Source organism: Taudactylus pleione, unplaced genomic scaffold, assembly GCF_031769625.1.
Source record: "Taudactylus pleione unplaced genomic scaffold, aTauple2 ptg000250l, whole genome shotgun sequence".
NCBI lineage: Eukaryota > Metazoa > Chordata > Amphibia > Anura > Myobatrachidae > Taudactylus > Taudactylus pleione.
This window is the reverse complement of record NW_028284652.1, coordinates 6,402,866-6,424,004: the sequence shown is the minus strand read 5'-3', so window position 1 is coordinate 6,424,004 and position 21,139 is coordinate 6,402,866.

The window sequence follows — 21,139 nt, the reverse complement described above, 5'->3', positions numbered from 1 at the left end:
TGTTTGTGTATATATATATATATATATATATATATATATTTATATATATACAATGTGTATACTTTACTATGTGGTTGCAGCACCCATGATCTATGATAAAGTGAGTGCGTTTTTTATATATATATATATATATATATATTAATAACCCAAGTTATTACTGGGTCTACACGGGTCGTGGCTCAGAGGAAAAGGGTCTAAAAAAAATAACCTGGTTTCAGTGACCTGGGAATCCAACTCGGGTAACGACCAATGTAAACGGGTAACCTGGGTCAGGTCCCATTTACAGTATGGGGAGATCCGGATTTGATGTCATCTCCAAGCGCCAGCAGAATGGTTCCACTGCACACGGGTGCAGTGTGAATGGTGCCGATCCAGGAATAACCCATGCCAGAGCCGTGGTGTGAAAGGGATCTGTCCCGGGTCTTACCCAGTTTGGAAGTGTGTTCCTAATTCCAGGTCGGGAAATACGTTATGGAGGTTTGGTGGGGTTTTCTGAAATTTGATTAACCGTTTGATGAGCTGAGTTTTAATGGAACGTTTGGAGACTAGACCGAAGTCTAGCTATTATCTTCTAGAAGATGATAGATAAATGATAAGTAGAATCTGATTGGTTGCCTTGGGCAACTAGTTCACTTTTTAAAAACCAGCACTTTAGTAAATATACCCCTAATTCTCTGGATAGCTGACTGTCCTGATTTGTTGGGCCTACTGTAGATGGGCAACATATTACCCACCTGGGCTACTTTACATAGGATTTTGAAGTATTGATGAAGACATGCAGTTTAAATTCAGATATACTGCATCTCATTTCGCTCCCAGTAGACGTAAAGGAGTCAGTGACAGACTAGAGATTCTGTTGTTTATGAGAAATGTGTACATATACTATATAATACTTGGTGAGTGTGGATGTCTTGGTTAATATAACAATATGTAAAGATGGCTGTGTGAACAGGCAGCGTAGACATTAATTGAGCAATAATTAATTCTCATAGACATTAATTGAGGAATAATTGAAGAGATATTGGCCCTCATTCAGACCCGGTCGCAAGCGGTGATCGCTCGCAACTGGGTCGACGTTTAGGCACTGCGCGTGTACAAGCCGGAGCGAGAGAGAAATTCTCTAGCTCCGGAGCTCACTACAAAAGGGCCGGCTGTTGATGTTGATCGACAGCTTGGCCCGTTTTGTAGGCGGGGCGGGGGGGTGGTTTCACACACGGAGGCGTTCCCTAAGGACCATTGACCATCGCGACCATCAACCTGGTCGGTCGCTAAAGCTGTGGGTGGTAACCCACAGCTTAACTAGCGACCAGGAGGCCGCACTTCAAAATAGAAGCGGCCGCCCTCATTCAGAACGAGCGCTCGCTTCTTGCGAGCACCTTTGAATGAGGGCCATTGACCTTGAGACAACTTGAGTAGTTTAAAAGCATACTTTATATGGAACATATGTTCTTTGTGCGCCATTTCATATTGTCAGATTTTTCATTATCATGTAACCATCCCCATATAATTATAGCTTTGAGTTAGGATTTTTTTTATTTTATTTCTTTTGAACAAATGTTACTGTGATCATAGATGTATCATGAGTCTGGGTTAACTGTAGGATTTATATTAGGAAGTCATCAATTACTTCCAAAAAGAAATAACTACAGTATGCTCTGTGCTTGAATCTAAACGTTTATTGTATGGGGAACCGTCCATCTTACTAATATTAATTAGCTAATTGATGTTGAAAACATTAATTTCAGGATAAGCTCTTAGATATATACAACTACACTCCTACTAGTGGCGTAACATGGGGAAGTTGAGCAGGGCACGTGACCTGGGTGCTGTCGGACATGGGAGTCGGGGGGTGGGGAGCGGGGCCAGCCGCAGTCCAGGGCGCGTGTGGTCCGCGGCACTAGACATTAAAACAAACACACCGGCGTTGGTGTGTTTGTTTTAGCACTGTAGCCAATCAGTCTGAGAGATTCTTATTGGCTGCTGTACCCAGGGCTGGAGCCGGGCTGTAGGTCACTCATGACATCTCTCCCACAGTGCCGAGCGGGACGGGAGCAGCGCACAGCGACGTAGGAGCGGGGATTCCGGTAAGTAATTTACGTGTTGTATGTCTGTCTGTGTGTGTCTTATGTGTAAAAGGCACTACTGCTGTGGGCACTGTACAGTATATTGGGCACTATATATTGGGCACTACTGGGGGCACTGTATAAGGGGCACTATATATTGGGCACTACTGTGGGGCACTGCATAAGAGGCACTATATATTGGCAACTACTGTGGGGCACTATATATTGGGCACTACTGCAGACACTGCATGAGGAGTACTACTGGGGGCACTGTATAAGTAGCACTATATATTAGGCACTGCATAAGGGGCACTATATATTGGGCACTTCATGAGGGGCACTATACATTGGGCACTTCTGGTGGTACTACATAAGGGGCACTGTATATTGGGCACTACTTGGGGAACTGTATTGGGGGCACTATATATTGGGCACTGCATAAGGGGCATTAATGGGGCACTGCATAATGGGCACTACAACAGAGGGCATTGCATAAGGAGCACTACTACTGGGGGCACTGCATAAGGGGCACTGCATAATGTGCACTACAACGGGGCATTGCATAAGGGGCACTACTGAGGACACTGTATATTGGGCACTACTAGGGGCACTTCATAAGGGGTACTGTATAAGGGGCACTATATTGGCACTGCTTAAGGGCATTAATGGGGGCACTACAACAGGGGGGTATTACATAAGGAGCACTACTACTGGGGGCACTGCATAAGGGGCACTACTGAGGCACTGCATAATGTTTACTACAACAGGGGGCACTGCATAAGGGGCACTACTACAGCGGCCATTGCCTAAGGGGTACTGCTACTAGGGACACTGCATAAGGGGCACTACTACAGTGGGCATTGCATGAGGGGTACTACTACTGGGGGCATTGCATAAGGGGCACTACTACTGGGGGCATTAAGGTGCATATGGAAAGTTCCCAGAGTGACGTGAAACGGTGGTGTGTCATGTTGACACTGTGTAAGGGGCACTGCTATAGTAGGCATTGCATGAGGGGCACTACTACTGGGGGCATTAAGGAACATATGGAATGGAAAGGAATGTTCCCAGAGTGACGAGAAATGGTTGTGTTTCATGTTGACATGCCCATTTTTCAGTGGCCACGCCCCTTGTGGCATTTGACCACACCCAATTTTTCAGGATGCGCACATAGTGGGGGTCTCCATTTTTTATCTTGCCCTGGGCTTCAAACACCCTAGTTACGCCACTGACTCCTACAGATATATCTATGGCTTAGACACACTTTTAGCTTCTCCATCATGTGACAAAACTATTGGTAATTGTATTTTTAATAGTCATCTCACCTCCAACCCTGAAAAGTTTCAAAAGGTACCATGTGGGTATTCAATTCAACAAAATGTGCCATCGCCACACACTACGGTAGCCTGACTAATTTTCCTGGACTCCTTTTTGGGGTGAGAGGTTAGATTTGCAAAGTTCCATCATCTGACCATTCTGGGGGCATCACATTGAACCTATTCGTCCCATGGGAGCCTTTTATTTGATTAAATAAAACTAAGCTGACATAGTTTAGCTGACAGTTTTGCACCAATGTTACTTTATTGCCAATAGTAAACCTTACCCATGCTTTTATGGATTCCCCTTATACTGTATTACACATATTACTATACACTATTTGCTTCTGCTAATAAAACATTCCTTGCAAATCTGGGACTCAGTCGAAAATCCCAATAGTATGATATTCCCATACTTGCCTTAATCATGTATATGCGCTAACTCACATTTTCTTAAAAGACACTTCTTTAAATTTTTAAATGGATGGAGTGGCGGGGCTGCAGGGGGAGCGTGCAGCTTATTGCTGCAGTGCACGGCTCCTACCTTTTTCCTGGGGTTTTATAGTGTGCAAGACTCTTCTACAGCTGCAGCTACAGTATATCAGAGCTATAGCATTGGTCATGGCAAATTAATATACTTACATGTTTTAGTTGTAATGCTGGCCATACACTCTGCAATTATCGGGACGATCCGCCCGATATCGGCGGATCGCCGCGATAATTGCAGTGTGTATGCGGGCGACCGAGGGTTAAATATTGCTCGGTCGGGCATGCTGGATTGTCCAGCATGCCCGTCCGATGCGATATTTACCCGGGAAACTGTCGGCCGCATCGGGCAGTGTATGCCCAGCGCGGCCGACAGACAGACATTTCCTGTGTTCCTTCCTACGGAAGGAACAGGGAAATGTCGGGCTATACACTGTGAGATTTCTCTCACAGTGTATGCCGGCGACAGCTGCGGCTGGCAGGCAGCCAGATAAAATGTCTGTCGGTCTGACAGACATTTTATCTGGCAGTGTATGCCCAGCATTAGATGTGTTATTTATATGTGAAACTTGTAACTTATACTTCACATGCTGCTAATGAAATAAAGTTGGGTGTGCTCACCAGTCTTTGATAGTTGTAGAGGCCTCTCAGTATCTTGCACATTCACCTCTGGTAATATTTGGGCAGCAGTGGGCTTGTGTGTTTTTCTTGTCTATATCACCCCTCCCTTTCATGTCTCTGTAGCAGCATATAACTGTGAGCAACTTCCAATTGTGTGTAATTAGAAGAACTGTGTAAGCAGGGCTAGTGCAAGGTTCCTCAGTGCCCTAAGCAAAGCCTCAGCCTACTACCCTCCTTCCTCCAATGCATATATTCCAGCTCCTCAAGCAGTTTATATTTTGTCAAATAAAATAATAAATCTTTAAATAATAAATTTTTCCCAACCGACTGGCTGACATAGCACTAGTACAAATGCACTTCTGACCAGGGCAAACACACATTTTCTAGGGGTAAGTTTCCAAGTGTTAGATGGCGAACAAAGTAAAAAGAAAAACCTATGGTATTATGCTGGTAAAAGACACTTTTTTGTCTTGACTTTGTTCTATATCCTAAATACCACCCGCACCTGCTCACTAATACCTCTTTCACATTGCAAATGCCAAGTCGCACACCCGGGATTTGTACACGCATCCATCCTAGGTGCGACCCCTTTCAGACTGGTGGCCCAATGATTCTGGGTCCATGATGATTCTGGGTCCATGATGTCACCGCATCACTGCTGAGCCAGCGCCTGGAGACTAGATCATCTCCAAGCGCCGGCTCTTCCAATGAGTGCACGGGACTCTTGTCGCCTCGACTTAGGTTACCCGTTCACACTGCACCGTGTGCTGGGTTGAACTCGTGTTCAACCCTGCTCATTACCCGGGTATTGAAATACCATGTTGCTCGACCAGGGTTATTTCAACTTGGCCCTTTCACACTGTACGGTAATCCGGGCTGCTCCACAGTCATGTGCAATAACCTGGGTGTCACATCCAAAGTGGAATGTGGACCCGTTTTGGGAGCGAGCAGTTTCCTGAAATTGGAATGAGGCTGGAGGAATGGGGATTCCTATTCATGAATGTCTCTGTGAAGGAAGAAGCAAAGGTTGGTGGTCTGGATAAAGGAAATGAAAAGCTAACCCCTACGGGGAATGTAGAGCAACACTTCTGGAGAAGCTGAGGTGCAGGAACCCGGTACCGATGCTGGCTGAGAATGCTGGTGGAGGAGACTCTGTAACGTAGCACAGGCAGCGGTGTAGGTCACCAGAACTGATACGAAACTTAGACGAAACAGATCAACTGACAGGTGAAGCAGGAAGCAAAAGAATTCTGCAATAGGATACTGCAAACTGGAACCAAACGAGACTATGACGCACAGAGAACAAGCACAGAGAATAGCTGTGTAAGACGTTGCACTGGCAACTCTAGAACTCCCAGGAAGCCCTTAAGTACCCAGTGCTTGGGCTGGATTGACTGTCAGAGCCCACTGTGAATCATGCTGACTGGATTGGCTCATTCCTGTCATGTGAATAGATCCAAGCTGGCGGCGCCCAGCACCCGGCAGCATCAGCACAGACTCCCGCACAACCTGCTAGCCGCCAGCAGCCTGCACACCCACCAGACAGACCCCGCCAGAGCGCCCAGACAGGTAAGTTCCGGACCCCCCCCCGTGGTGCTCCAGTGCAGCCCGTGACACTGGGTTATTTGCTGGCAGTGTGAAAGGGGTATAAATTTTGTCTCACTATACCCTCTGCTGACCAGCTTCTGTGTCTTATGCCCTCTGCCCACTAGCTTATCTATCAGTTAACCCGATGCCCACCAGCTATTCTCTCTCTAACGCTCATTGACCACTACCTATTCTCTCACATACACACCAGTATGTCCCTCAGTATTACTGGAAAAAAAAGTTTGTTCTTTAGAAAGAAAGAACAGCAGAGAACACTGGGCCTGATACAGACCCGTTCGCTATCAAGCGATCGCTCGGAGTGAGCGATGTTTTGCAGAGTGTGCATGCGTATGCATCGCAGTGCGCGTACGCGAACTAGTCCGAGTGATCGGGAAGCAAACGCTCACCCAGCAGAGACAGCCCAGCTGAATGAGTGACAGGTCAAGTCGTTTGTAGGTGGTAACAGGGACAGGCCACTGGAAACGGGGGAGTGGAGGTGCAAACGCAGGCGTGCCTGAGCATCTTAACGCCATTTCAGAGGCGTGCATAAATAACAGGCAGCATCATAGTACACATCACCTGGATTAATCATACACTGAAGTGCTCGTAGTGCTTGCGGTAGGGTACAGTCAACCGCAAGCGCTGCGGTCAGTTCCGATGGAACCCGATGTACCGATGGTTGCATACACTTCCTGGAGATGACGTTCGCTAGTGGGCGGCTAAAGACAGGCTGGTGGGCGTCTGCATACACAAAGTGATCACACGCCAAGACATAGTGGGCGTGCTTATGCCTTGCCATGCGATTGCCTGCTTTGACGTCACTTTGCTGAATTTGCATACGCTGGGAGCGGGCGTCCGCATCTAGCAACCGGGTCTGAATCAGGCCCACTGTTCCTGCTGTTCTCAAAGTACAGCAACAGTCTGTGTTTCATTAGCACCTCAGACACTGGCCTGTCATGATCTTCATTCCGCCCTGTGGGACTGAAAGCCTCTGCTGCTGACACTACTGCACCTGGGGAGCATCAGTGGTGCCACCTACACAAATCTTGGTGCCCAAAGTAGCTGCCTTAAGCTGATTAATGGTAGCACCGACCCTGTGTGCAAGAGTCTGCCTCTATGTGCGGGATGCAGTCAGGAAGCAGACGGTCAAAATGCCAACTGCCGGTTTCCCGACTGTGTAATCCCGACAGGGGGCTAATGATAGGCGTCGAAATCCCGACGCCTACGAACGAAGGTAAGCCGGAAGGCGGGCGCAGACAGCCGCGGTGGGGAGGGTTAGATTAGGGGTTTCCCGGAGGGGACTTAAGGTTAGGAAGCCCCATGGGAAGGTTATGGTTAGGCTAGGGGAAAGGGGGGCTAGGGTTAGGCACCACCCCAGGAGGGTTAGGTTTAGGCTGTGGGGAGGGGGGGGTTAGGTTTAGGCACAAGGGGGGGTTAGGGTTAGGCACCCCTAAAGGTGGGTTAGGGGGGGGAAAGGTTAGGGATAGTTATTTACTTACCTTGTCAGGATCTTCACTGCTGCCGGTCTTCTGGCGTCAGGATTTGAAGTGCCGGACATAGGTCATACCGATCCCCTATGTGCTGTGTTTGGCTATACAGTGCTTCACTAATTGCTGATTCTAGAGCTCATTCAGAGCCGCTCGCTGCTGGCGGCCACTCGATCTGAATGTGGGTGCTTTTTTGGGGGGGTTTTGGACTCCGGACGCTTGCAAAGCTGTGGGTGACCACCCTAAGCTTGTGCGAGTGGGCTGGAGACCGTAGAGATTATCGCGACCATCGGCCTTGCGACGAGACCCTGGGGTATGGTCTAGCAGCCGCAAGGCCGAGTGGACTTCCTGCTCTAATAGGGCAGGAAGTCCACTACTGACATCGATAGTGATGTCAGTTGGACCGCCCAACAAACGCCAGGCGTTCCTAAGGGAACACCTGCGTTTGTGCAGCCACCCCCCTACCCGCCCATAAAACGGGGCGAGCTGTCAATGAACATCGACAGCCGCCCCGTCTTGTTGCGAGCCCCGCAGCAACTGAACTTCAGTCGCTCAGCGGGGCTCGCGCACGCCGGACCTGGCGTAAGCGTAGTCCGCAAACATCGGGCCGCTTGCGAGCAGCACTGAATCAGCTCCTCTGCCCTTGACCAGGCAATATATTAGTTCTCATATTCAGTCACAAAGAATAATCTCAGCCTCCGTGTTTCCTGCTACCACTTTGGAGTCACCAAGTCTTCTGTTATATGTACAATGGCTAGAGATTGCCAAACTGAAAATTCAGCTGAATGTATTAATGTTCATTTTTGCATATAGCAACTTATTGGTGTAATGGCATATGAATTCCTATTAATCTTTATACCCAAATGTCACTATTTAGCGTCGTAAGTCGCACAAGAAATAATTGCTTTCCAGACTTTGATTGTGGTTCCAAAGCACAAAAAGATATTATTCACATAAAAGCATATAGTTACACACCTTGATCTACAATAAAATTAGTGCAAAAGATTATACATATACAAGGTACAGTAGATACATACGCAGATTGCAAACATCGGCTCACTATGAGCGAACACATCCTAGTTAATGGGTCTGAATCAGGCCCTATATTCCAAGGACTTGGGCCCTGATTCAGAGCCGCTCACAAGCGATGTGCGCTCGTAAGCAGCCCGATTTTTAGGTACTGAGCATGCGCCGCATCAGGCGTGCGCAAGCCCCGCCGAGCGACTGGGCGTCTGTCGATGGTGAGTGACAGCTTGCCCCGTTTTGTGGGCGGGTAGGGGGGGTGGCTGGACAAATGCAGGCATTCCCTTAGGAGGCGTGGTGTCATCCATGCGCAGGTAGTTGCGATAGTCGTCCGGTTATTGTCCTTGATCTCCATCAGCAGGGACATGTGAGAGCAGGTATCCCTTTGCTGAAGCCACTCTTTCATCCAGCATGTTCTTCTCCTTCACTGGGCCCTCTCGTGGATCAAATGGACCCCAGCTTGGGCAACCAACACTTTATACTGATAGGGACGCATCAGCACAGAATTCAGGAACAGGATAGAATGCACACACTTGCAGGTAGATAACACACTTTGTAAACGGTAAAAGCCAAATACAAAGCAGAGCACAGTAGCAATGTACAGGTTTTAGCTGGTATAAACCAAGCCTCACTAGTATCAGAGCAGAATGTGCACGGTTAAAATGGTGTCTGCTTTTTATACCCTGGCTAGCCCCTCCCTTTGTTATTATTATTTAAATTTCCCACCAATCATGAAGAGCCTCTTCTCTTGTTTTGGGAAAGTCAAGATGAAACTCACGATTCGTACGATCCAATGGATCGTGAGATTGGAAGTCAAATTGGCAGGTTTTTGGACCAAATCGTGCTCACAACTGCCGGGGAGCTCCCGTGGAGAGTTCACACCAAATCGTACACGATGTCGGATCGTGAGCGCATCGCTATGTCTGTGGCCAGCTTTAGGATGTTACATGTTGAAGGTATGTATGGGGGAAACAGAAGCTGTGATTTGAAAAGAGAAGAAAGCTGATTGGCAGAGGCTTCCACACAAGTATGGGTGGGATGTGAGAGACAGGAGAGGCTCTTATATGTAGAGTAGAGGGTTGGGACAGTTAGAAGCTGTTACACACAGAGAGGATGGGGGAGGGAGACAGTTGTCACACAATGGGGGGGCACACAGTTCTCTCACATCATGGGGAAGAGACAAGATGACACACTGAGGCACAAAAGTTCTCACAACACAGCATTCTTGCCTACCCTCCCAACTTCCGCGGGAGCCTCCCGCTATAAGCTCTACCCTCCCGCTACCCCGCAAAGTATATTGAATCCCCCAGTTTCCCCCACTGCCCCATCAAAAACCCAGCACTGCACATGCGCGACTATGTTGGGCGGGGCCTGAACCAAAGGACATCACGACGCGTGATGTAACTTCGCCGGCCACCGCAGGGGTTGTAAGTAGCTGTGGCTCTCAGTCATTGCCGCTGGGCTGGGAGAGTATGCTGACCGGGCCGGGACCCTTTTGATGCATTAAGGCTGGCAGCCTGGAGGCACATGCCTCAGCCGCGGGCTACCTATGTGCGGCCACATCCCTTCAGGAGAAGGTAACTTTTTTTTTATTCTTCCGGCCTGTGTCGGACTCGGTGGGCGTCCCCACTTACTCTAAACCTCTCCCCCAGCAATTGGTTGCCGGAGGCAACTTGCCACCCCAGAGACCAGTCACTACACCAGCGCGGCTCCACTATCTGGCCCCTTACCCGTGCAGTGATAGTGTGTGAGCCTCCCTTCTGCACAGTGTGACTGTAATCTGATAAGGACAGCCTCCATTGCTACCCCCTGCAGTGTGCACCACTATATCCAGCCAGTCTACCCCTTCCCCCTTGGTGTGAGCTGATATAGTCAGCCCCCCCCACAGTGAGAGCTGATATAGACAGCTTCAACCCTGCCCCCACTGTAAGCACCCCTATAGCCTGCCAGTCCAACACCCCCCCTATGTAATGTGCATATCTGTAGCCAACCTCCTAACCCCCTGTCCATAGTGTGCACCCCAGTAGCCAGCCTCCTAAACCTATGCCCATAGTGTGCATCCCAGTAGCCAGCCCCCTAACCCCCTGCCCATAGTGTGCACCCCTGTTACAAGCCTCCTAACCCCCTGCCCATAGTGTGCACCCCAGTAGCCAGCTTCCTAACCCCCTGCCCATAGTGTGCACCCCAGTAGCCAGCCTCCTAACTATGGGCAGGGACATAGTGTGCACCCCAGCATGCCCTAGCAAGGAAAGGGAGACTACACGCTGGTGAGTAAGCAAATCATGTTTTACTGAAATAATTTAAATAATTAGATAACGCATCTCTCTAATTGTGTGTATATATATATATTGTGATAGAAGTCTGGGATGGCATATATGTGTGTCGCAGATTCCTATCATATGTGTTTTAAAAACCCCAGGAAAAGTTATGCCAAACAGACCAGAAGTGTTGGCTTTTGGTAAAAGCCTGATAATGGGTCCTAGGGGTGTGGATGTGAGAAGAGAAGGGAGGGCTCCATCCACAGGCCATTCCAGGTGTTGGGCCTTTCAGTCTGAGAGCAGGTTGATTAGTAGTTGCACCTGGAAGTGGCTCAGATAAGCTGTGTTAGGTTTTGGTTCAGTGTCTCACATACCCTGGGGGAGAACAGACACTGAGATTCATTCAGACACTGTGTTATTTGAAAGTGCTGTGTTTGTGGTAAGGCAGTAGGCCCTGCCACTTGTAAAGAGGGAATAACCTGTCTAGTTAGTGCCCAGACGGGCTAGGATTTTTTTTTTCTGTTTTGTTTATTTTGTGTTTTACATCGCACAATAAAAGCTGGTTCCGACCAGCTTGCACGAAAACCCTGGACTGTTGTGCTGTTTGCTGGCTGCTGTGTGTAAGGAGGTGTCCATCTACCCCAGGAGAGGGACCCCCTACCCCAACTATATCACAATATATATATATATATATACATACACATTCACTCACTTACTGTATACATTGCACACACGACTTGCTCTCTGTATTTTATATATATATATATATTATATATACAGTATATACACAATGTACAGTATGTGTATGATAGATATAGATAAGATATATATATCATATATATACAACTTCCCCTCTAGCACTCACTATTTGTGTATTTTATATATATGTGATATATGTATGTATATATATATATATATATATATATATATACAGTATATATCATATACACACAACTTGCTCTCTGTGTATTATTTTTGCCTTTTTAAAAAAAAAACTCCTTAACATATAGTAGATATTTTCAATATTTCCTTAAGCTAGGTACACACTATACAATATATCGTACAATATATATCTCACTGACATGGATCGGAAAGATATATTGTATGTATTGTGTAGTGTGTCCGTCCAATGTGCGTGCACAATGGTAATTTGTCGCATTGTTCCATAAACTGTGTTGCTCAGCAGATGCACAATACAATAAACCACCTGGTGCTGTTACATACGGAAGGTAATGACACATCGCGCCTGCCTACACCGAATCATGCAGTGTGCATGCCAGGGGTGGATTGGGATGGAAAACCAGCCCGGGAATTTCTGGAAGCAGCCCTTATGGGGTGGGTCTGTTGAGGGGGCGGGGTCTGTGGAGGAGGGCAGGATACTCCCTCGTCTAAGGCTGGGTACACACCTAAACAACTGGCAAGCGTGCCGATGTTCAGGGCGATTTGCCTTCACCCTGGCCATCGCATAATTGCCGGTACACACTTGAAAGATTTAATGAAAGACAGAACAATCACTGTTCCGTCCTTTATTAACATGTACAGGCTCACAAGCGATATCGTGTCATTGACTGTGCAGCACAGCCAATCGCACGATATCGCATGCGACCGCGCGTACGCGCAAATTGGGCATACACACTGTACTATATGCCCGATTTGTCATTCCGATTTGGCTAAATCGGTCAAATCGGGCCGATATTGTGCAGATGTGTATGCACTCTTAGGGCCTGGAAGGGCTTTTGCAAGCCACTGCGGGGAGCAGGGTCGGAAAAAGAAATATTGATGAAATATTCACTCTTTTTGGGGACCCCCATTCCTCTGCAGTGCACTAGGTACAGGCCAGTCAGTTAGGATTTTTTTTTTTACCTATATGTCGGTTTCTCTGCAACAGGGAACCTCTGAAGAATTTGAGCCTTACTGGGCAGCGTCTTCAAAAAGTATACGTTATTCATGTAGATCACACTGTCTGGAAGATGCCTGTTTACGTGGAAATGTAACCAATGTCATTAACAATAACCAGATAATGTATAGTAACAGCAGTGTTTGTGCAGGGCATAATGTGAATTTCCCTTATCAAACAATTTCTGTGTCTTTCCAGGCCCCCGTGTTACTCCAGACCCCCTTATGTCTCTCCATGCTCAGGCCCCCTGTGGATCTCCAGGCTGCCTGTATGTCTCCATCTCCAGGCCCCCATGTCTCTCCAGGACCCCCTGCGTCTCTCCATACCCAGGCCCACCTGTAGCTCTCAGCCTCATTCCCCCAACCCCAGTGTGTCTCAGTCTCATTTCTCAGACCCAGTGTGTCTAAGCCCCATTCCCCTAGATCCAGTGTGTGTCTCAGACCCATTCCCTCAAACCCAGTGTGTGTCTCTCAGACCCATTCCCCCAGACTCAGTGTGTCTCAAACCCATTCCCCAGCCCCAGTGTGTGTCTCAGCCCCAGTGTTTGTCCGATTCATTCCCCCCAACCCCAGTGTGTCTCTCAACCCTATTACCCAGCCCCAGTGTGTGTCCCAAGCCCATTCCCCAACCTCAGTGTGTGTCAGCCTCATTCCCCCCGGCCCCAGTGTGTGTGTCTCAATGCCATTCCCCAGCCTCAGTGTGTGTCTCAACCCCATTCCCCAGCCTCAGTGTGTCTCAGCCCCATTCCCAAGCCCCAGTGTGTCATCCTCATTCCTCCCAGCCCCAGTGTGTGTCTCAACCCCAATGTGCGTCAGCCTCATTCCCACCAGCCACTGTGTGTCTCAGCAGCCCCTGTGTACCCCAGCCCCAATGTCAGCCTCATTCCCACCAGCCACTGTGTGTCTCAGCAGCCCGTGTGTACCCCAGCCCCAATGTCAGCCTCATTCCCACCAGCCCCTGGGGTAACGTGCCGCTATAACGCTTCCCACTTCGCCTCTTTACCGAGGCAAAGCAGGAAGCATTACCAATGAGATGTAAGAACATGTCATCGGCCGGAGAGAGGGAGGGTTAACTCCCCGCTCCAGCGCTACCCGCTAGAGACCACAATGCATCAGCCTAGTGCTGATGCCCTGGGTCTCTGTCCCGGCCGGCTCCACTGAGCATGCGCGGGATCTTGCAAGTATCGCGAGATCTCTGCGTGCAGCTTGGAGCCGGCAGCCACCGCAGCAGGGACAGCGCTGTCCCTGCTGTGGAGATAGGGCAGCGCCAGGCTGTAGCTGTCGATAACGACAGCTAAAGCAGGCCGAACGGTCAGGCGATATGACCGTTCGTACATGGCCCAGGCTATCAGTGCAGCTATCTTGTAGATAGCAGTGCCGATAATGACAGGGGCGCATAGCGCCCAGTCCCCCGATCACTGGGCTTCATACATCTCCCTCCGTCTCAGCAGTCCCTTGTATACACCAGCCCCAATGTATGCCATCCTCATTCCCACAAGCCCCTGTGTGTTTCATCCCATGTACCCCAGCCTCAATCCCAGCAGCCACTGTGTGTCTCAGCAGCCCCTGTATACCCCAGCCCCAATGTCAGCCTCATTTCCACCAGCCCGTGTGTCTCAGCAGCCCCTGTGTACCCCAGTCCCAATGTCAGCCTCATTCCCACCAGCCGCTGTGTCTCAGCAGCCCCTGTATACATCAGCCTCTGTGTCTCAGCAGCCCCTGTATACACCAGCCCCTGTGTCTCAGCAGCCCCTGTGTCTCAGTAGCTCCTGTATACACCAGCCTGTGTCTCTGCAGCCCCTGTATACACCAGCCCCCCCAATGTATGCCAGACTCATTCCCACAGCAAGCCCTTGTGTCTCATCTCTTGTGTACCTCAATCCCACCAGCCACTGTGTGTCTCAACCTTGCACCACTCCTCCCCCCCATCGTGCCGCCACCATCACCACTAACCTGCATCTCCGCTGCTTGTCTCAGCTGCGGCTTCACTGCAGGCTGCTTTCTTGGAAGTAGGGACTGGGAGTTGAGCCGGGCCGCAGAGGGGCTGGACGGAGGCGGAGCCGTCAGTGGTGACTGACTGGCTCCGCAAAGGCTTGTGGGAGGAGCCAGCAGCTCCCCCGTCAGCCTTTATTTTTTTGGACAGCAGCTTGCGCATGCGCAGCTTAACTTGTAGAGATGCCCGATCAGAGCTCAGCTCCGATCGCGGCAGCGGGGGTTTGTAGGTGCAGGGTAGCTGCCAGCCACTGAGGGGATCGGCCCAGCGGGAACCAGCCCGGTGTCCCGGCGGCCCAATCCGCCCCTGGTGCACGCGATGTATCATTAAATCACATCGCACAGACGGCTGAGTCACACATCGTAAAGTGTGTTCCCAGACTCATACGACTGAGCCTGCATAAATTAGTATTTGCCATTCTTCCCTTTAACATGCACATTTTAAGTACTGTACAGTATATGGTCTTTTTTACATTACTATTGTCACTGGTTTTATATAGATTGTTGTATTTGCTAATTGAGTATAGGTCTTAGAACATAGGGTTTACTTGTCACTGCTTTTTATCTCTAATACACAAACCTGTTCTGGCAGTATGCTGCTCTTAGTTCTATAGTTACGACTGCAGGAAACTATAGTACTAAGAGCACTTTCACTGCAGGACACACCCCTGAGTGGCAGTAGATACGCCCATTGGGCGGAGCTGGACGCGGTCCCTTGGTGCCGCACTGCGCGCAGCACATTCTACTGCCATATCATACTTGCCAACTCTCCCTCATTGTCAGGGAGACTCCCTGAAATAGGATCAATCTCCCTATCTCCCTGAAGAGTCCAGCAGTCTCCCTGATTGCACCTTACCCCCAATATATATATGTTATATAAAAAAAACCAGATATATATACATTCAAATGGGATCATTAGTATAATTTTCCTGCATTGGTTACAAGGCACATTGGGGCAGATGTATGAAGCTGTGGAAAGTGATAAAGTGCAGAGTGATAAACGACCAACCAATCAGCTCACAACTGTCATGTTACAGGCTGTGTTTGAAAAATGACAGGTGGGAGCGGATTGGTTGGTCATTTATCACTCTGCACTTTATCACTTTCCACAGCTTCATACATCTGCTCCAATGTTCCCTATGGCTACATTCATGCTCTGAAAAGTTTAAATGTGTTTTCATCAATAAATAGATTTTGCTAACTGCTTTGGGGTTCATTTTAATTTGGATGTAAATCAATTTTATGGCAGATGTAGCAGTACACGCCCACTCTACTGCCACGCTCATAGGTGTTGCTATCACAATCTCCCTGAAACGCTTTTACAAAAGTAGGCAAGTATGTACCATATACTATCTCCCTGAAACTAGTTTTCAAAAGTAGGCAAGTATGCAACACAGGGGTGACGGGAGAAGCCAGAAGCTGTTACAAAAAAATGGGGGAAGTTGAATAAGAAATGGGGTGGTGAAGAGAAGTCATAAACTCGGGGGGAGGGTAGGACTAGAGACAAAAGGGGGAGGGAGCTCTGCTATCAGCAGGGATGAGCAGGGCCGCCATCAGGGGGGGACTGCCGGAACTATAGTCCCGGGCCCGGACAGAAAGGGGGCCCGGGTAGCAGCGGAGTGGACAAGTGCCGGCGGTATTTTCAATCTGGAGCCGGCCGCAAGCTGATCTGAGCTTGTGGACCGGCAGCCAATCAGGAGCGGCCGCAGTTGCGGCTCCTGATTGGTCTGCCGGTCTGCAAGCTCTGATTGGCTGGCGGCCAGTGCTATATTCAAAATGCGTTGCCTGCCCCCCGGGTCCCTCTCTCTGTTCGGGTAAATGTGAGCGCCGAGCAGGAGCAGCAGGGAGAGGCCGTGCAAGGAAGACAACAGCCGGGGATAGAGGGAGCAGCAGCTGCGGGCGGAGAAGCTACTTACAGCCGCCGCGTGTGGTGCAGAGGAAGGACGGCAGGAGCAGGAGAGGCTGGAGACTGATCAGGTACATAGACTCCAGCTCTCACACTCACACCCTCACCCTGCTCTCACACTCACACCCTGCTCTCACACTCACCCTGCTCTCACCCTCACCCTGCTCTCACACTCACCCTGCTCTCTCACTTACACCCTCACCCTGCTCTCTCACTCACACCCTCACCCTGCTCTCTCACTCACACCCTCACCCTGCTCTCACACCCTCACCCTGCTCTCACACCCTCACCCTGCTCTCTCACTCACACCCTCACCCTGCTCTTACACCCTCACCCTGCTCACACTCACACCCTCACCCTGCTCTCACACTCACACCCTCACCCTGCTCTCACACACCCACCCTCACCCTGCTCTCACACTCACACCATTACCCTGCTCTCACACTCACACCATTACCCTGCTCTCACACTCACACCCTCACCCTGCTCTCACACACCCACCCTCACCCTGCTCTCACACTCACACCATTACCCTGCTCTCACACTCACACCATTACCCTGCTCTCACACTCACACCCTCACCCTGCTCTCACACTCACACCATTACCCTGCTCTCACACTCTCACCCTGCTCTCACACTAACACCCACACCCTCACACATTCACCCTCACCCTGCTCTCACACTTTTACCCTCCCACGGCTCACACCCTAACCATCATGCTGTTCACCCACATTATCCACAGAGATGCCCACCTCTGACAAACTGCCCCCCCCTAAGAGGAGGGGCCCTGCCTATTTTGTCAGTCCCGGGCCCCATCATTTCTGATGGCAGCCCTGGGGATGAGGGTAGACACCGGCTGTTGCACACAAGGGATAGATGGGGAGAAAGCCTGTCACACACAGGGAAGGGTGAGGAGAGATACTGTAGGTTTAGCAGAGAGGCTGAGAGTTAGGGGAAATTAGATGTCACACATAAGGGGGAGTGGAGGGGACACGTGGTATGGGACTCAGAAAATATTAAAAGCAGGAGACCATGAAGTGGGGGAGAGGGGCTGTCACACTGGAATGGGAAACAATAGATATAACATGCTGCAAAGCGTAGGGGCACTGAAAGACTATAGTGCACCAGGGTAGATTATAGAATATAAAGGTTGCCATATACAGGGAATGGAGGAGGTTGTCACTTACAGCTCAGAGGGGGACAGTCCATCACACGCAGGGGAGGGAGACAGGCTGTGACTCAATTATAACAGGGGAAATAAGCTAGCACACCAGGAGAGAGAGGGGGAGACAGCCTGTTACTTGCAGGAGAGGTGTGTGTGTGTGGTGGGGGGTGTTTGTCCTGCTGTGATCATCTGCGGGGGGTGCTCTTGTGATCGTGGTGGAGGGGGGGAAGGCGCCTGCGGGGGGGCTGTTGTGAACGCGGGAGGCTGTTTTGATCGCGGGGGGGCAGGGCACCCGCAGGGGGGAGGCACCTGCGGGGGGCTGTTGTGTTCGCGGGGGGGTGTGCACCTGTGATGTGCAGCACCCAGGGAACCAATAGCTCGGGCATCTCCGCACTGCAGTCAAACCGGCCCATCTTGGCATCGGCCCTTCTGACATTTGCCAGATGGCCAGTCCGGCCCAGATCACCAGTTTCACTAAGAGGCATACTGCTGACAACCTTTTAGAAAAACTCAGGGAAGTCATTGCAAAATGGCTTAGCCTGCTTGGACTCTCCTCAGGATTCGTAATTTCTAACAACGCCACCAATATTGTAAGAGAATTACAGGTGGGTGAATTCCAACACATCCCATGTTTTTCTCACGCAATCAACTTGGTGGTGCAAATTTTTTTTTTAAATGACAGGGCCATGCAGGAGATGCTCCCTCTGGCCTGAAAAATTTCTGGACCTTTTCGCCATTCAGTAAGCACATGTAGAAGATTGTAGCACCTGCAGGAAATATAGAGTTTGCCCTGCCACCAACTGAAGCAAACTAAGGGGGTCATTCAGACCCACTCGCGAGCGGCAGTACGCTCGCTAGTGGGTCGATGTTCCCCACTGCGCATGCGCACGACGGAGTGAGCCGGGGAGCGACAGGCTTCCCATCGCTCCGGGTCTCGCAACAAAGGGGGCGTGCTGTCGATGTTGATTGATAGCACGCCCCCTTTGGTGGGCGTGCCGGGGACGTGCCTGCCAGACGGAGGCGTTCCCTACCGTCTGAAGCCGCCCCACTGACATCACTAGTGATGTCAGTGGGAGTGATTTTGGCTCTGATAGAGCCAAAATCACTCCAGGGCTTGCGGCAGGGAGACCCTACCGCAGGGTCTCCGTCGCAAGTCCGATGGTCGCGATGGTCAAATATTACACTGCTGTATCAGTGACCTACAGTGTCACAATATTTTTTCTGAAAAGAATAACACACTGCGCTACCACTTACAGTGTCACAAGATTTTTTTATGAATAAGAATAACACACTGCACTACGACTTATAGTGTCACAATACGTGGATGATAAACTGCAGTCTGGCCGGCAGTGTCACCGAACAATAATAGCGTAGCTAGCACATACAAAACATTTTTTTTTGTGGAACAATCATTTTATTTAACTTTTATTTATTTACTCAGAATGAAGCAGCAGCCCCTTGATGAACAACACACCACCACTTTATGGACAACAAAGCACCCATGCGGAGTGCGGATGGACCACCTGCAGAGCCACCAATACGTGGATGAAAAAACTGCGGTTTGGCCGGCAGTGTCACCGAACAATAATTTTTTTACACTGGGGAAGAGCACCTCTGGACAAGTCAGTAGCCCTTTGATGAACAACACAGCACCCCTTTATGGACAACAAAGCAACGCTGCGGACAGCGTATGGACCACCTGCAGAGTCAAAAATATGTGGATGATAAACTGCGTTCTGACCGAAAGTGTCACCGAACAATAATATCATAGCTAGCACACAAACAAAATAAAACATATTTTTCTTTTTATGGAATGATAATTATTAAATTTAATTAACTGGTTTTTTTTACACTGGGGAAGAGTGGATTGACAGAGCACCCCTGGACGACACAGCACACTGTTATGTACTACAGCCCTAGCCCCTTCATGGACAACACAACACAGCAGCCCCCCTTTATGTACTGCAGCCCCAGGCCCTTTATGGATAACACAGCAGCAGCCATTTATTTACTGTTGCCGCCCGAGCCCCTTGATTGACAGGACAACAGTGACACAGCTGTACCCCCCCTTTATGTACTGCAGCCCCAGCCCGACAACAGTGCACCCTTGAACAGACAGCAGCACAGAGCACATCGGTTCTCTGTACACTGGGCATGATTCAGACCCGCTCGCGAGCGCATAGCGCTTGCAAGCGGGTTGATGGCTGGGCAGTACACACGCATGGCGTGCACGACCCCCGGAGCGAGCGAAAAATCACTCGCTCCGGGGCTCACTACAAGACGGGGCGGCTGTCGATGTTGATCGACAGCTCGCCCTGTTTTGCAGGCGGGTCGGGGGGGTGGCTGAACAAACGGAGGCTTTCCCTTAGGAACGCCTGCCGTTTGTAGGCGGCCCTACTGACATCACACGTGATGTCAGTAGTGAACTTCCTGCTCTATTAGAGCAGGAAGTTCACTGGGGCTTGTGATGGACGAGACCCTACCACAAGGGTCTCGTCACAAGCCCGATAGTCGCCCACAGCTTAGCGAGCGGCCTGGAGGCCGGAGTTAAAAAAAAACGGCCCGCCCTGATTCAGAGCGAGCGCTCGCAAATAGCGAGCGGCGCTGAATCAGGGCCACTATCCACAGCCGGAGTGAAAATGGCGCCGATCACCGGGACCTTTATAGAATCCAAAAACCCGTGAGAATCCGAAAGCGGGATGATGACATTTTGCCTCGTTTTGGATTCCGAGTTAGGCGAGAAAACTTGAGCCGGACTCGGATCCTACTCGCATCCCCTATGTTTTAGTGGGTTCGGTTCTTGGAGAACTGGACGGCTCATCTCTAATATACACGTGTGTCTTGTTGCTATCCTGTAACATGTATAGAAATATATATAATTACATGAGTGTTCCTGGGGCACTGCTGTCTAGGTACAGTTGTAGCAGGCTGTTGTTAATATTAAAAAACGGAGCCAGAATGAACCTGAGATACGTCTTACATGCAGTATACAGACATTCCGCCTCACAACTCTTCGGTCTTGGGCTGCGCTTAGCAGCCTGAAATCTAGAGTAGACAGATCATATCTGATACGCCCTATGTTGGGGCCTATTATTATTAAACACTGCGATAATCTCGCTCTATAAAGCCTATGACAACTCCACACTGAGCTCACTAATCTTGTCTGATCTGGGAGCTTTGCATGGTCAGTACTTGGATGAAGGACCGCCTAGGAATATTAGGGGCTACGATCCATATATCAGGGATGAGCGGGTTCGGATTTCTGAAATCTGAATCCCCCCGATCTGAGCCGGGAACAGAGTCCGGCTCGGATTTTCCCGCCTGACTCAGAACTGAAA